We start from the raw sequence: 12,464 nt of genomic DNA, 5'->3' as shown, positions 1-12,464 counted from the left end.
GCTGCCATGCCTATGGAGAAACCCATATGGCAAAGAACTGAGGGAGGCTGCAGGTCAACAATCAGCAAAGAACCGACACCTTCAGTCTAACAGCTCACAAACAGCTGAATCCTACCAACCATGTGAGTGAGTGTGAAAACGGCTCTGTTCTCAGTTTATTCTTCAGATGAGACCGCGGCCCAGGCAACACCTTAACTGCAGCTTTATGAGAGTCTTTGAGCCTGAGACACCCAGTTAAGCCATGCTCAGATTCCTGAGTTATAGAAACTGAGATAAATGTTGTTTTCATCTGGTAAGTTTTGAGGTAATTTGTTTCATAGCAATAGATAACTAAGAGAGAAAATTAATTAAAGGCTGGTTCTTTGCAAAAATAATGTCAATATACTCGGTAAACCTCTGCTAGACTGACCAGGTAATGAGTAGCACTGTGTGCATGAAAAGAGAAGAGGACTAAGGACACTGCCCTCGAGGATTCTGACCTTCGGAGATCTGGTAGTGGAGGAAGACTCAGCAAGGAAGACCAAGGAAGAATAGAGGGATAAGAGGAGAATCAGGCAACTCTACTGTCTGGGAGGCCTGAAGAGGAAAGTATTTCGAAAAGGAAGTGGTGGCCAAACACATCAAATGCTACAGGATGATTAGGTAAAGTGAGGATGAAGAAGGAATCAATGGCTTTTTCAATATTTTGGTGGATACGGGAATGTTGAGGATGCAAGTACCACTGGAGTGACTTGGGAAAAAAATGATAAAGGAGAAAGTACAGCAAACAAATCCAGACAGCTTTTTCTAAGAGTTTTACTATGAAAGAGACCAAAGAAATAGGGCAATAACTAGAAGGGGAGATAGTTTTCTGAGAAGTCTTTTGTTTATTTGTTTAAAAATTTATTAAGTAATGTTTATATATAGATGGAAGTAATTTAGTAGAAAGAAGAAACTGATGATGCAGACGACCCAATTCAGAAGCAGTTTTACTTCAGGGGCCTTCATCCTTGGGAAATTACTAGAAATAAGCCCTAGTCACCAGTGAGCACGGTCTGGGGGTAGGTGTGTCTTTGTTGACCTTCCAAGAAAGAAGCTTGTTCCCAGTGGTAACTGTAGCTTTAGTTCTTATGCGTGAGTGGGGGTAGTACAAAACTGGTCCCTGGCTTTATGCTAGAAGCCTGGTTTGGGTTCAGTTCCTATTTTCCTGAGAAAGTTGAAATTCTACCCACTGCTGTCTGGTGTCCCAGTTGGCCTGAGGCTTTAGTCCCTGTAGAGTTAATACTTGGAGCTTCAGGTAATAATAAGCATCGACTGCTTATTATATACCTGGCATTTTAATCTTATTAACTCCCTGTAAGCCTCACAACAGTTCTATGAAGTAGGTGTTATTATTATGATTATTTTACAGATGAAGAAACTGAGGCACAGAAGTGTTAAGTAGCTTGCTTATGGTCAGACATTCAAAATTCAGGGATTTGAGTGCAAGCAGCCCGACTTCAGAACCCAAAGGTTTTGCAGTAATTTACAGAGAAGGAATATATGGGAGTAAGGGTTTATCTTGCAGCACATAATAATTTGGGCATGCTGATCTAAAAGAATTCTCCACTGTAACATCAAAATATTCACACTGTGGACAGTGATTTAATTTTAGCAAAACATGATATATCACATTAAAATACTGTTATAAATTTGATATTTTTGCTGCTGTTGGCATTAAAATTTTAATTATGGGGGGGGGGGCCTGGATGGCTCAGTGGGTTAAGCAATCAACTCTTGATTTTGGCCCAGGTCATGATCTCCCAGTATGTGGGATCAAGCCCCACATCAGGCTCCATACTGATAGTGTGGAGCCTGCTTGGGATTCTCTCTCTCCTCTCTCTCTGCCCTTTCCCCTGCTTGTGCACATGCACACACACTCTTTCTCTCTCAGAATAAATAAACTTAAAAAAAGGTAAATGTGTTTGTTTTTAAAGCTGTAAATAAACTAAAAATTATAACCTAATTTTATGTTTTTGCATATTTACTTAATATTATAATAAATAAATATTATTTAACCAAAAAATTAATGTCTGCTTTTCAAAAGACACCATTAAGAAAAGACTGGGAGAAAATGTTCATGATACATATTCCCGACAAAGGACTTCTATCCTCTCCATGTAAAGCACCCTTACAACTCAATAAAAATAAATAATACAATTAAAAATGGAAAAAGATCTGAAAAGTTACTTCACAAAAGAGATACATGAATAGAAAGTAAGCACATAAAAAGACATGTGCTCAACATAATTAGTCATCAGGGAAATACAAATTAAAACCACAGTGAGATACCACTATAGGTCCACTAAAATGGCTAAAAACTAAAAAAAAAAAAAAAAAAGTATTGATAAAGGGATGGCAAGGATATGGAGCCACTGGAACTTTCATACATTGCTGGTCGTAATATACAATGGTACAACTACTTTGGAAAACAGTGTGGCAGTTTCTTATACATATACTGTATGACCCAGCGATTCCAGTGTCAGTACTTAACCAAGAGAAAAAATATACATACATTCACACAGAGACTTGTACTAGAATGTTCATAGCAGCCACACTCATAATAGCTCAAAACTGGAAATGATCTGAATGTCCATCAACAGGTAAATGTGTGAACAAATTGTAGTATATTCATATAAAGTAATATTACTTAGAAATAAAAGGTAGTGAACTAACGATAGACACAACAACGTTGATGAATCTCAAAAACAGCATGCTAAGCAAAAGAAGTAAACCCAAAGGGGTACACATTTTATAACTCCATTTACGTAAAACTCTAGAAAAGACAGATCTAACCCATGGTAACAGAATTCACCAGGGGTTCCCTGGGGTGGAGTGTGGAATGGGACATGGGAGATAATTTGAGCACAAAGGAACTTTTTGAGGTGATGAAAATGTTCTATACTTTGACTGTAGTGATGGTTACATGGATTTATATCCAACTTTGTTGAAATGTGCACTTAAAATGGGAGCATTTGATTGTATGTAAAGTATACCTTGGTAAAGTTGGCTTCAAAGAAAGGAAATTGCAGATTAATAGCATGTACTAATATTAAGAGTAATGGTAATAGTATTAAAATTTGTTTTTGTAAAAGAGGGAAAAAGCCCATATATGTCTGCATGTACCTATGGGAGCACAGGGAAAGGTATGACAGAATGTATACCAAACTATTATCATTGTTTTCCTTGGGAGGTAAGAATAGTAAATGTAACGAATATTTGGGAGAGACTGGACTTTCCTTTACCCGTATTGTTCGGCTTGTGGCAATAACCACCACTATTTTTGGTAGTGTGGTAGTTAGTACACAGAGGTATGGCTGCCAACACACCATCCCTGAACACAGTGCTGTTTCTCTCATCAAAAATTAGAGGCTACTTCCCCTCCCCTTGAACCTGGGCTGGATGTGCAACTTACTTTGATAGTAGAATGTGGCAGAAGTCATACTAAGCCAGTTCTAGGTTGAGCTCTTAATAGGCATGGTAACTACCAAATGATGAGTGTCCACACACAGGGAAGATAATAACCATGTGGAAGAGCACTAAGCTGCCCCAGTCAGCACCCCAGCCAAGTGCAGCCTCCTGGGTGAGCCCAGGCTACACTCCACGCAGCAGAAGAACCACCAGCTGAGCCCAGACACCTCCATGTGAAGCAGACACGGGCTGCGCTGCCAAGCTTAATACATATTACGGAATTCTGAACAAACGAATGGTTGTTGCTTTAAGCCATTAAATTCTGGGGTTGTTTACGACACAGAAGAGAGCCAAAACGTGTTATGAAAGAAAAGCCCACAAAGTAAAATTTTTTCATCACTAAAGTAAAAGTTAAAATATTTCTGGAAACTACCTAATTAGAATGCCCTTGAAGTGAACGATACGATGCTGCACCTTTGAACAAATTTTGTTGAGTAAGATAGTTCTATAGCTGATTTGTCATTCCTTGACTAGTCTTGTAAATTGCTTAAGAGCAAGATGTATTAATAATGTATTTCTTAAAAACAAGACTTTTTCCCCCCATTGCAATCAAGACAAAGAAAATAACACACAACAAAGAACTTGCTTAGTCTGTTCCCTTTGAAAAACACAATTTTCAAAAGATATTTTTCTCTATCTGCCAACACACATAGCAGGGGGTCCAAAGAGCTCTAGCTCACCCACAATTTTAGGAAGTAATCTGTTAGTATATAAACAATTTAAAATATAAACAGCTTTTGAGCCAGTGATTCCACTTTGGCAAATATCGATCTTACAGAAATAAAGGCCCAGTACTTAGCATGTACATATATACAGAAAATGCATATATACATATTAATATATATTTCTGTTTGCACACATATATGAGAATTCATATTGCAGTCTGTATGCCATAGGAAACACAAATCAGAAAAAACTGAAGGTCCAAGCACAGAGGAATGGTTAAATAAATGGTAAAAACTGTGTGATACATCCATACTATAACAATATTATAGTCATTTAAAAGCTCCTCTCCTCTACGGGAAACGGGGAAAAGAGGAGAGAGGGAAATAAACTACAAGAGTCTCTTAATGATCCAGAACAAACTGAGGGCTGCTGGAGGGAGGTGGGTGAGGGATGGACTAGACGGGAGGTGGGTATTAAGGAGAGCACTTGTGATAAGCACTGGGTGTTGAATGTAAGTGATGAATCACTGAATTCTACTCCTAAAACAAACTTTGCACTGTATGTTAACTAAAACTTAAATTAAAATTAAAAATAATAATAATAATAAAAGATCCTCCTCTCATCTTAACTCCCAGGCCAAACCAACTGGAAATCAGAGTAACCTACTAGACAAATCCAATTATCCCATCTTCCTTTATTTTCTACAACTGGCTAGAAGAAGGTGGTTGTCAGAGCAGAATCTGGGGCTGAATTCCCTCCTCTCTGGGAAGACGATAGGTTCTCTAAAGTCACATTATGGGCTTCACCTGAGCTAGATGGGATCATGGGTTGCTCACGATTTGGATGAACTCTAAGGTAGCAGTGACTGCTGAACTAAAACTTAAAAAATCAAGCAGGTAATATGGAAAAGTTGACAGAGCACATTAAATAAGGGTGTTTTACAGGTTTTAAGAGTTAGAAATATACCCTCAAGCACAGGACCCACCCTTTTCTTGGAATATAGAGTAATTTGAGAAGAAGTGCCTTTTAACCTGGAAATATAAGCTGTTTTGCCCCACTATTCCCAGGTGATACTCTACTTCCCATAGCATACTCCAACAGAGACAAGAGATTTGGTTCTCTCCCCTCATTCCTCATTCCAAATATTAATTCCTGATCTTTCCTACAGGGTTCACTGAAGGTAAATTCTTCAGATGGAGCAACATGACTATGGCTTTCTATTTTCACTCTCATTTTTAGAAGTTTCTGACCTACAGTAAACTGGAACTTGTCTGAGCTTGCTGATTAGAAGACTACGTTTTGCCTCTAAAAATAATTGCGTACTGTTCTTTGCATATCATGATGACACTACCAGATCTGAGGTGCGCTTCTGGAGCAGCAGTGGTTTCACACTGAGTCATGTATCCACCCTTCCATCCATCCATCAGTCCTTCCCTCCTTCTCCCCCTCCTTCCCTCCCTCCCTCGCTTCTTCCTCTTTTCATCTACCCACCCACGGACCAACATTCTCTGACAGGTTCCTCCATTCATTCTGGAAGCAAAGGTACACATTTTGGAGATGGCTGGTTAGGGTTAGAAGTTTGGTCTGAAGTCATGGAAGATTTTTTCTCTGTGAGAACTTAGCAGTCTCATTCACTGCTAAGAGTACACATCTCTGGAGGGCAACTTAGCTCTAAATATCAAGAGCCTTAAGCACATGCATATACTTTTTGACCTAGTAATTTTCCTTGTAGGAACCAATCCTAAGGAAAGAATCAATGACTTACCAAAAGAATTTATGTACAAGAATAATCAATAGCACACCTCATAATCCTCATAAAGTTCCTCATAAAGTAAAGAACTGGAAATAACCTAATAAACAATAATCTCTTTCTAAAAGATAATTAAATAAAATTATGATAAATTCAAGCTATTGATTATAATACAACCAATAAATCTTATATTCTCAAAATTTTAACGACATGGAAAAGTGCTTATAAGTAATGTTAAATGAAAAAAAAGCAGTATACATACAGTATGATTACGATTATGAGAAAGAAAAGGAAACTAGAAGAAGACATCAAAATGTAAACAAAGAGTGGTTACTTCTGAATGGTGGAACTATTAGTGATCACCTTTTTTAATACTTTTTCATATCTTCCAAATTGTCCAAGATGACCATGGATTACTGATACAATTATGAAAAAGGTCTATAAATAGATTTTAAAGTTACACCTCTCAAAAAAATTCGACATGAGTAAGAAAAAGAGAAGGAAGATGAGAAAAAAAAATAGCTATTCGGTCTGGGCCTCAACCTTCAATTCCAGCCAGATTAGTATTTCCAGTTTATATTAATATAAATATCCGTTACATTGAACTATATTGATACTAACCTAGGCAGACTTGGCAAGAAGCATTTCATTTGATCCTCTGAATTTTGCTGAAAAATTTCTCCTTTTGGAATATGAAAACTCTAACCCTTGACTGTTGTCTATTGCTGCTGAAATCTATAAATACTCAACTCCCAGACTATCCAATTATTCACATGTCCGACCTACCCTTTAACTTAATTCAGACATATGCTGTGAGTTGAAAATCTCTGAAAACTATCAGACAAAAAGCTATTTTTCAAAAATTGGCCTGCGGTGTGGTGATAAGGACAAGGAATTGATGCAGCCCCATAGTACAGTGCCACATTCAACTGCAGGATCTCAAGAAAAAGGACAAAGACCACTTCCCCTGCGCTCCTACAGCGCCCTCCACAAGCAGACCACCTGACAGAGGTGGTCTGTGTATGAGTCACTCTCTCCTACTAAACTGTAAGCTCCTTGCAGGAAGAGACTATGGCTTCTTCAGGCTCTTACTTCCAGCCCCAGGTACAGAATCTGCCATTTAGTAGCTAATCAAAAAACATTTCTGAACTAAACTATATTGATACTCCTACCCCCAAGATTAAGAAAAAAATAAGTATACTCAAGACTAAAAACAAAAAACAAACCTTTGAGTATTAGGAAGAGCTATCATATAACCCAAGAATTTATATTATTTAGAACTTGACAAAAGCAGGAAATTAAATTAGAATGCAGAAAATGTTTGGGTATTATTATGGGCAGAGGTGGAAACTGTTTTCCTGTCAAGGATTTCTGACCTAAGCTTTGGATTCACATGAGAGCCACGTACAAATAAAAAGCAACCTCATGTATTCTTCTCTCTCCTTTCTAAGAATATGAAATAGATGCTGGAAAAGTATATAAATCTTCCCTAAATATAAGAGATAATTTAAAAATATAATTTAGTTCATATTATGGTCCATTAAATGTAAAAGGAAGGCAAGAAAGGGTAGGAGGCATATATAATCACCTCAAAGGTAGACACAGGCTTTTTAATAAGGACAACTCCCGAATTCAGCAGGTATCAGAGAAGATATCACTGGAAATTACGGTCATAAGATTGGTATAAAATAGATAAACCAGGTGCACAAGCTCCCACATCCAAAAGGATGTGTAAATATATTACAGAAAGGAACAAATAACTTTTTCAAACTCTCTCCAGTGAGATGGCAATATAAAAAGTAACAGATGGGAGATAGGCTGGAAATTCGGTCAAGGCCACCAGGATGACTGAATATTGTACAACTCCAGGGCATGCCATTCATACAATAACACCTCTTAGAACTTTTATGGCTGTGAACAACGTGCATAATTGTATGTTGTAGTCCTGCATTTATCACATGTGAGTAAGGTTATAAAGCAGAAACAGAATGGTCCACATGAGCTCTACAACAGGGTATATCAACATGGGGCCCTACTGACATTCCGGGCCAGATCATTCTACATTGTAGGGGGCTGTCCTGTATACTCACTGTAGGCTGTTGAGGAGCATCCCTGCCTTATACCCACTAAATGGCCAGTAATATTCTCCTGCCCCCAGTTGTAACAACTAAAAATGTCTCCAGATATCTCCTAGGGAGCAAAATTCTTTCCCCTGCCTCCCTATTTGAAAATCACTAATCTAGAGAACAAAGGACGGGGCAATGTTTGTTCAGCCCTGCTGAAGAGAAAGCAGATATTGCATCTGGCATATGTGAGAAAGCTGTGTAGTCTTCATCAGATCAGGAATAATGCTCCAGGCGGCCTCAGAAGGAAATACCGTCGCATATGTATTCAATCCTCTTCACTTTAATTCTACTTTTTAAGTAATGTCCCAATTGCCGATTCACTATCTTGGGCACAGTATTCTAATGATATATTTTTAAAAGAAGTTTTAAAAACTGCAATGACAGATAACAGTCCACAGGTTATTGTCAACATCGACACTGGGCCATATAAGAGGAAACATATGGAGAAACATTTGGAGTGATTGGTAATTTAGCAATGTGTTAAGATTAAATTTCTCAAAGTACAATAAAAAACTAAACAGTTCCTTAAATAAAAGAAATGAAACCAAAATCTCTCCACAATATTTTCTACATTGAAGAGTAGAGATTAAAACATACAGATTAATATATAATCTTGGTTTGAGAAAGCCTTCCTATAGGAAGAAAAACCATAAAGGAGTAGATAGATTTGCCTACATCAAAATAAATAACTTCTGTGTTTCAAAATAAAGGGAAACAGAAAGTATGAACACAACTACAATGTAAGCAACCCATAGAAAATAGTCACAACATAAATTTCAGTGGTTCACAATTTTTAAATAGGTAAAGGTTTTATAAATCATATAACAAAATCAATACCCCCAACAGAAAGATGGAGAAAGAATAGGAAAAGCCAATTTACACACACACACACACACACACACACGCACGCACGCACACATACACACACACACTCTCCACATACAAAATTTAGTCAATAAATATATGAAAAATGTTTAACCTTATCAATGGAATTAATGGAAGTAAAAACAAGGTAGCATTTCTTTATACATGTGCTTGATAAAAATGATAATACATGGCATATACAGTACGGACAAGGGTATCACTCAAACACTGAAATATAAACTGGCACAATCCCAGGGGGACGGGCAAAATGGCTAAAGGAGAGTGGGAGGTACAGGCTTCCATGGAATGAGTAAGTCACAAGAACAAAAGGCACAGCATAAGGAATACAGTCAATGATACTGTAACAGCATTATATGGTTGACAGATGGTGGATATACTTGTAGCGAGCACAGTATAACGTATAAACTTCTCAAATCGCTATGTTGTACACTTGAAACTACTTTAACATTGTGTGTCAACTATACTCAAATTAAAAATTTTAAATAAATAAACTGGCACAACCTCCCTGGAAGACAACTTAGCAATAAATATCTTTAAAAATATGCACATGCTTTTAACAAATTCTACTTTTAGAAAATTGTTTTCCTAGGAAATGATCATGAATCTGCACAAAGGATTTAGCTACAAGGATATTCATCTTAATGTAATTCATAACAGCAAAAACTCGGACCAACCTGTAAGTTGGTCACTTGAAAAAATTATGGTACATTCAAATGATATATTACCATGCAATCATTAAAAATTACAGAGGATGTGGAAAATGTCCATGTTAATGACAGGAAAAAGGTGCTTAATAACATGGGAGAATATTCAGGATGCAACACTGTTTTGGGTAATAAGACTGGGTCTGGAGTCAAGCTGTCTGAGTTCAAATTCGGGATCTACCATTAATTAGCTGTGTGACATTAGGCAAGTTAGTAGCCCTCTCTGTAGCTGTTTCTTAATGTCTAAAAAAAATATACAACCCTTATGAAATAATGGATCTAGGCTACAACGATCAATGGTTACTTAAAACCATGAGGAGGAAGGTTGATGGAGAAGTTTATAACAGATGTACCTGACTAGAAACACCACTAATCGCTCTCAGCACCACTAAAATGAGACGACCAGACATTATGTACCTCCTCTTGTGAGACAACAGGAAAGACCATACACAGCATGCCTATGAAGTATTTTTAGCCCCCAAATTTGACCCCAATTTACAAAAGTGTCTAGATCTGTTGGCATACTAGAAATATGGGGATTTGAGTCCATGAAAATGAAGTTTGAGAACAATCAAAATAAATGGACAGTGACAAAAAGTTTAGAATAGTGCTTACCTCTGGGGCAGGTAGAGACTAGGAAGGGACAAAAGGAAACTTCATGGGCTACTACAAGCTTTCTACACTGACGTTAGTATACTTCATATACTTCACTGTGTGTGTGTGATACCTCCGTTTTTAAAAATGGCAAGAAAAAAGCTCCTGATTTTCACCAGCATCTAGCAGCAGGAAGGAAAGCAGACGTGCTTGGGGAACTAGGCATGATGCCAAGAGGAAGCAGCAGTGTCCTGCACCCGGTTCCCACCCGTGGGCCTCGTTCTCCTGTGGAACTCCCCCTGCTGCAAAGAAGAGCTGGGCGTGGGGACAGAGCAAGTCCCAGGCCAATGAAAGCAGGGTACTTATTAAGGAAGCCTTCCAGAGAGGCTGTCCACAGAGATTTCCATATCACTGGTAAACTAAGAATACTGGCTATGTTGTAAAAACGGGCTTTAACTCCAGTGAAAGGATTTCAGCAAGCCACCTCGTCTCCGCACTTGGACATGTTGGTAATGTGAATTAGAAACTGGCAGGTAAAGCTAAAGGCGGTATCTATGGCTGGATACCCAAAAGAGTAGGCTATGGAAACATTAGAACTTTGAGAATTGATGGAGTTTTCTTTGAAATAGCCCGCAAAAGACTGTTTTGGGAATTGGGGTAATTATAGGCACATGTAAGGTGGAGTAAGGCCTCTTTCCCAATCCACCCAGTTCTTCACCTCCACTCCCACCCCTGGTCACTAGAGACCGAGAAACGTGCATTTCGGTGTTCATCATCCCAGCGGTAGAGGTCTACGAGAAGTTACAGAGAAAGTACATGTTACACTGATGTAGTCTATGTATGGCATACGTTCCTTCTTAGCTCCGATAATCCCAATGATAGACGCAAATAGAAGTCACAGGTTGCACTTGGACCTGAGATACTTGAAGCTTAACATTCACACCTCCTGTGAGAGAATGATTTCTTATAATGGTGCACTTGTCTGGTATGTTTCGGATCCATATTTAGGACTAAGGCAAATATAGAAAGTTGGTCTTTCTTTAAAGACTAGAAAACATTTTTTTTTTCTAAATTTCACTTTCATGAGATTTTTCTTTCACTAATCAAAAGATTTAGGTAGAAAAAAATTATTTAAGTGGGTAGAGATCTAGGTCCTCTTTTTTAACCAGGAGGGACGCCCAGAAATTAGGAAAATTCAGGGCTATATCTGAAGAAATAATGCATGGTTATTCAGAAGCTTTGTAAATACTTTGAATGCTGGTAAAGAAGAAATCAGTGTGATTTCTCAAAGAAAGTGGCAAAAAGCTATTTTGTTCTCCAAAATCTTCACCTATTGGGTAGAGTAACATTTATGAGCTCACAGACAAATTAGTTAAACTGAAGCTGAGATCACTTCTCTCTCTGCCTTAGGTCACAGGCTAGGGGATACATGATGGAATTACTAAAGGGCCGAGAACAAATCTATCGGTGCTTGAGAAGATGCTGATCTAGATTAAAGAAGAAGTCCAGTTCTGTGTGGCATTGTTTTCAGGCCAAAATATTAACCACTCATGCTACTACATCTCTTAATGTAATGTGACACAGACATACAGAGTGAGAATATGGCCCCCAAACACACCTTAATTCTCCAAGTTCAACATGGCAGCTGGTTGGCTCAATGGATACTATATACCACTGGCCACACTTGAACGACTGGTTTGCCTTATTTTAAGGCTTCAAGCTATCTATATTCAGTGTAGCAGTCAATGGCTAAGTTTATGTAATGCAAGTTAAAGAACCCCCTCCTAATTCTATGTTATATAGCCCGATATAAAAATAACAACAGTATACTTTTTGGCTTATGGAGAAATTTGTTAGTTTATCTTAATTTAACCCCCATCTTTAACGTGAACAATTGTTTTCTTTGTCCTGACTCCCCAGTGTCCCATCTCCCAGCCCCTTAAGGGTACTCAATAAGTAGTAAATAATAAAGTATTTCTTTTCTTTAAAAAAGCAATCTTTCTTGTTAGCAAAAATGAAAATTTATTGAGCCTGTACTGTGTGCCAAACACTATTCCAAGTATTACCTTATTTAATCCTTACAATAGCCCTATGAGGTAAGTGCTATTAATATCCTCATATTATACACGATGACACTGAAGTACCAAGAGGTTAAGAAATGTTTCCATGGTCACATAGCCAATAAGCAGCAGTTTGAGATTTGAACCCAGATATTGTGACCCAGGAGCTCATGCTCTTACTTACAACTCT

The 12,464-nt window shown here is 37.9% G+C and overlaps 1 protein-coding gene across 3 annotated transcripts in view; it reads right to left on the bottom strand.

Annotated features, from left to right (window-relative positions):
• TANGO6 (transport and golgi organization 6 homolog) overlaps window positions 1–12,464 on the bottom strand; it is a 190,026-nt gene that overhangs the window by 67,396 nt on the left and 110,166 nt on the right. The gene's annotated exons all lie outside the window — the stretch shown is intronic.

This window comes from Panthera tigris, chromosome E2, assembly GCF_018350195.1.
Source record: "Panthera tigris isolate Pti1 chromosome E2, P.tigris_Pti1_mat1.1, whole genome shotgun sequence".
Taxonomy (NCBI): domain Eukaryota; kingdom Metazoa; phylum Chordata; class Mammalia; order Carnivora; family Felidae; genus Panthera; species Panthera tigris.
The sequence above is the reverse complement of the archived record's forward strand: the minus strand, read 5'-3'. Positions and strand labels throughout refer to the sequence as shown.